The sequence below is a fragment of the Otolemur garnettii genome, unplaced genomic scaffold (assembly GCF_000181295.1).
Source record: "Otolemur garnettii isolate 467f Iridium unplaced genomic scaffold, OtoGar3 scaffold00041, whole genome shotgun sequence".
Classification (NCBI taxonomy): Eukaryota; Metazoa; Chordata; class Mammalia; order Primates; family Galagidae; genus Otolemur; species Otolemur garnettii.
In genome coordinates this window covers 3,607,732-3,613,723 of record NW_003852436.1, presented here as the reverse complement: position 1 = coordinate 3,613,723, position 5,992 = coordinate 3,607,732, and positions in this window count along the sequence as shown.

Here is a 5,992-nt window from a genome sequence, read left to right as displayed (position 1 = left end):
AAAGAAAGAAAGAAAGAAAGAAAGAAAAGAAAAGAAAGAGTTGGGGTGTAGGGTCTTTGGGTAATTGGGTCAGGAGGGGTCTGACCTTATGAATGGATTAATCCATTTATTAAGTGTTAATAAATTAATGGAATGTCATAAGACTAGCTCTGAAATTTATTTCTCACAGTTTTGGAGCTGGAAAGTCCAAGATCAAGGCACCAGTGGGTTGATGTCTGGTGAGGGCTCATTTTCTGGTACAACAACTGTCATCTTCTCACTATAACCCCACGTAGTGGAAGGGGCAAGGGAGCTCTCTCCAGCCTCTTTAATACGGGCACTAATCTCATTTATGAGGGATCTGCTCTCATGATGTAATCACCACCTAAAGATCGCCATAATTACTTTGGGAGTTAGGATCCCAACATATGAGTTTTAGGGGAACATGAACATTCTGTCTGCACCCAGAATAAGCAAATCTATTACAGATAGAAAGTAATTTAATGGTTGCTAGGAGCTGGGAGGAAGGGCTTTGGAGAGTTAACTGTTAATGCATAGAATTTGTTTTAGAGTGATAAAAATTTGGAATTATGTATCTATCTGAAATTAGATAGTGGTGATGGTTGCACAATTTTGTGACTATACTAAAAGCCACTGAATTTGACACTTTAAAAAGATGCATTTTGTAGTATGCGAAATATAGTTCAACAACAAAAGAATTTACATAAGGGAGAGAAGCCCAAAAGCCAGATAAAAAAATTTGCAAATGATAAGACAATTTATTTTAAAAGGCAATTAATACTATGTTTCTCCATGCTAATAATCTATTTAGGTTTATTTTCCTTTTGGAAATCATTTTGGATCCTTATATATTTTCTAGGAAAAGAGATAATTCATACAAGTTTTCAAATTTATTTGAATAGTGTTGAGCTCCTAATTTTTCTGTGATACATTCTGAAATATATTTGGGTTTTATTTCTCCTCAGGATTAAGACTACCAACTCAAAGTTGGCTCTTAAATCAGCAACAGATCTGGAATCTGATTAGCAGAGCAGAATCCCAGGCCCAGTTTACCATCTCTTTAATCCAAGTTTTAACTTTAATCTGGTCCTTAACTTGTCTTCCGTGTGGTTCAGCATATCTGTAGCTTTATAAATTTCGCTGAGAAGAGTGTGTTGACTTCTCAAATCCTATTAAATGTCTATTTGAACTGTTCTATTTATTGCTACTTATTATCTATACATCTTCACTTGTTTCCTTTTTGATCTCTCATAGGGTGAGAAAGTTAAAATTCTTCCACTTCTAAATTTCTTGTGTTTTCTATAGTTTTTGCTCTATTACTTTTAGTGCTATATGTATAGATTTTTGAAGCATAAGCTTAAGAGAGTTCATTGTTTATTGTACCTTTTATCATTATAAACTGTCTACCATGCCTTGTTTAATATTTTGCAATCACACAGATTCAATGTTCACATACAGTCCTTCTTCATTGCTTCCTCCATCCATCACCAGCTTGTCTGGATTTTATTATCAAGTAGTGTTTTCAGGAATGGCTCGTGGTACTATATTCCTCATATTCTTTATGTTAAAAATTGTCTGCCTGTGTGAAATTTGTGGTGTTATGCCTTATTTCTCAGTCAACTTTGTAGAATGTTTCACTATACTCTGCTATTAGTGTTGCTATGAATAATTTTGAGGCCAACCTAATTTTCTTCTTTAAAAGTGAATTGAGTTTTTGCTTATATGCCTAGAAATTTATATAGATAATCTGACCTGCTGCCCTGGGATCCTGTTTGGAGTTTTATTTGCCTTAGTTTTCCTGTTTAAAAAAACAAAAATGTATTTTTATATGTAATTGCATTTTAATAAATCTGGATGAATTTGACAGAACTTCACTCTGTACTTCCAGCCTCCACCTTGAAACCAATGTACAGTCAGCAGAGTTAACATAAGTCTGCAAAGTTGAATCTGAAAGTCAACAGGCAATAACCCATTTCACTAATCTTTAGTCTTTCCGGACATGACCTAACCAAACACCTCCCTTTCATGTTCAGTACGTGGGGCGTGTCTGTTAGAGTACACACAGAAATAAACAGTCAGGGTAGCTAACTCCACTAGCCTCTGGTGGTGGAAAGTGCTCTTTGCTGCTGCTCTGGTTGGCTGTTTGATGTACTGGTCTGTTGTACAGCATCCTATGCCATTGACTTGGAGCTTTGAGAAGTTTCTTGGGCTGGTAGCTCAGAGCAAAGGCAGAGGCTCCGCAGGATAAACGGAGATCCCTGGCTCATAGGGCAGGGCTGGTCTTTTATGTCCTGATTCAGAGTTTACTCTCCTTTTCAGCTACCGTCACGATTGCCATCTCCTTTCCCTCCTGCGTCCTACCATAGCTACTTCCTGCAAAGATCTTATGCCTGTCTGGTTCCTTGCTTAGCTGTATCTGTTCTGCCACTCTGGACTGTTGAATTGGGCTCAGGGATTTTCACTAGTCTCATATTCCAAGTGAAAGTAATTGCCTTACTTCTTTCTTCAAGTTTTGCCACTCAACTTTGGAGAGCTCCTTAGGGTGCCTGAAATTCGCATAGAAATATGTTCAAAAATTACCTCTGGGGTACATTGTACAGCACTTGGGTGGTGGATGCACCAAAAGCTGAAATTCCACAGCTATGCCATATATACATGTCACAAAATTCAACTTGTACTCCCTAAAATCTATTAAAAAAAGAAAGTTCTATTGGAACTCAAAAATAAAAGAAATATGTTCCTTTTCAAAATATTTTATTGACTTGGCTTTAAATTTGGTAGGTATTTTAAATAGATTGTGGGTTGGGGACATGGCATTTTCTGGTATCAACAAAAAATATTTTTCTCACTGTTTTTATTCTTTGTCATTTTCTCAAGGTTTCAGTGAGTGAAATGAAAAGAGAAATACCTCTGTGACTTTGTTTTGGCCCCCAGTGGGACTTTTGGTGGCTGACTATCTCTCCTGTATAAAGAACTAGTCTAGCTTAATATCTTCTTTTCCTCTGGATTCATTTTCTCTGTCTCTCTTCTCTCTGTGTCTCTGTCTCTTTCTCTTGTATACAAGATATGCATACTTAGATGTATGTACTCAGCCCAGTCTAAGATCAGGGTAGAAAATGTTTCTTGTTTTATATGAGGTAAGTAGTAAATACTTGTAGGTTAACAGAGAACTCTGTGATTTGGTGGTGAAACAGAATCAGAGGAAATAAATAGCACAAAAAATTGCTGAGATTGACTTAAGTAATGCTTTTTGAACTCTATCAGCTGAAGTAGGCTTTTTCCCTCTCTCTAAATCTCTGTTCCAGGTGATTACCTTGCAACTCTGATGTTGCCAAAATAAGGAACAGATTCTGGGAGCCTATATAAATGCATCTACAATATCCTTCAAAAGACCCTGACTATGATATCTTAAGGAATTTCTAAAATAGAATAGATCCATTTCTATTCAACTGCTCTGATACTGCTGTTCAGAAAATATAAATTAAAAAGAAGATATACTGGATCTATGCTAAATGATTCTATGTTTACTGGATTCTTTTTAAATGTGAGATACATTTTGGAAAATGTACCTTAAATATTAAACTCATAGGATGCAATCAAAGACCATATTTCATCCAAGTCTTAGGGAGGACTATAAACCTTTGGAAGGACTTTGACATTTGATCTGCATGAACTAGGGAGCAACTGTGGGGTTTTGAGAAGTGACATGATGTGACCTTACAGGCTCACTCTGGTTGTCTGTGCAGAAAAGACAGTAAGTGCCCAAACTAGAGGATCAATTAGGAGGCTACTGAGATAACTCTGATGATAAATGTTGCTGGCTTGGACCAGCATGATGGCAGTGAGAGTGGTAAGAAGCAATAACATTAGAAACATATTTTGAAGACAAGATTTGCTGATGGACAGGATGTGGGATGTGAGAAAAAGATGGAAGTTAAAAATGAGACTGAGCTTTTTGTCTTGAGAAACTACTACAGGGAAGTTACTGCTCCCTGAGAAGGGAGCGATTAAAGGAGAAGTGAGTCATGAGGAAAATAACGGGAACTCACTCCTGGATGTGTTAGTCTGAGATGTTTACAAGATACTCAAATAGAGAGGTAAGCATGCAAGGATGTACGGATGTGCGGTTCAACGCAGAGATTTGGACTGGAAATATAATTTGGGGTATCATTAGCATATAGATGGCATTTAAAACCATGAGTCTAGATGAGATCACAGCTGTGGAGAGAATGTAGAAAGAAACAGAAAGATTCTTGGGCACATCCACCTTTAGAGTTTGGTAGGTAAGGAGAAACCATCTAAGAAAATGAAGAAAAGCCAAAGCTAGGGGGATTTGAGACCTTCCTTTAAGGAATAAAGAATGATCAGCTGCATCACAAGAATGGAGAAGCATGAATCCTATGTATTCAATTTTGATATGAGGACAATTAATGACCTAGGACACGGTGGGGGGTGGGGGAAGGGGAGAGAAGATAGTGAAAGGAGGGGAGGGGGTGTGGGAAAGGAAAGGCAGAGAGAGGGAAGGAGAGAGGGGGTGGGGTCTCTGTGTGTGACACACCTTTTGGGGGCAAGACACAATTGTAAGAGGGACTTTACCTAACAAATGCAGTCAGTGTAACCTGGTTTCTTGTACCCTCAATGAATCCCCAACAATTAAAAAAAAAAAAAGAATGCAGCTGTGTCAAATGTTTTTGATAGGTCAAGTAAGATGAGGACTGAGAATTGGGCATTAGATTTAAAAATGAGATTCTTAGAGACCTTGAGAAGGGCTGCTTATATTTACATGTGTGTATTTTTAATTAAATTCTCTTATATGAGTTACAAGCACCATAAACACAGGCATTATATCTTCTTTGCTTACCAGAATATCCATCACTTAGCATAATAAATACTTGTTGAGAAACTAAATTCACTAAAGATGACCACATTGTAATCTTTCTCTTAGATTTACTTCTGAGCTTCTAAGTCATACATTAAATATCCATAGGAAATTCTTTTCCTGGGCTTACCACAATAACCACCAATTATTAAGTGACTATTGTGGGTCAAACTCTGAGCTTTGTCTTGGTGTTACAAACATAATTTAGATGAAATCACTATCCTAAAGAAATTTGTCATCATCAGGGATATGGGCAAATGAAAGGACAATTAAAATGCACTGGATAAAGGTAGTGATGAAAATGAGGAACTTTGGGAAGATGTAGGAGTTCCAGGTGGGCGTGGGGGTGAAGGCAATGGGTGGGGAAGGTGAAGACGTCTCAGAGGCTGCGTCTTTGAGCTGGGTTAGTAGGTATCACCCAGGTGAAGGCATATGGGAAAGGCAAACCAGAGAAGCATATGCCAAGTATGTGGGCGAGAGCAGACATATCCTAAAAATAGATACGTATGTTTCTTCCCTCCTTTTTTTGGTGTGAACCCCCTCCCAGCCCTGTGTCTCCCATCTTCTCTAGCTCCATTCTAGGATTTTTATTCCCGGTCTGCTTTGCTTCTTTTCTTCTGTTCCCTCTGTTATACCTTCTAACTTGTGGCTGACCCCTTTTTCCAACATAGTGCTTTTTGTTGATTTCCTGTACAGAAAATTACATCTTTGATTTCACCTTGAGTCCAGTCTGGTCACCTTCCTTCATATGCAGTCCTGAGTGACACTGCCCAGACTCTTATTCTTTTTCCATTTCTTCCCCTCACTCTAGGGCAGCGGTTCTCAACCTGTGGATTGCGGCCCCCTTTATAACAATGAAAATACATCCTGCATATCAGGTATTTACAGTGCAATTCATAACAGTAGCAAGATTATAGTTATGAAGTAGCAATGAAAATAATTTTATGCTTGGTTAAGTTCTTCTTAACATGAAGAACTGTATTAAAGCGTCGCAGCATTGGGAGGCATTAGAAAGGTTGAGAACCACTGCTGTAAGGAAACCTGAGAGTCATATCCTTTCTCTTTTTCCCCTTCTCAGAACTTTATTCCCTAGTAAAGCCCTACTGCCTAGAA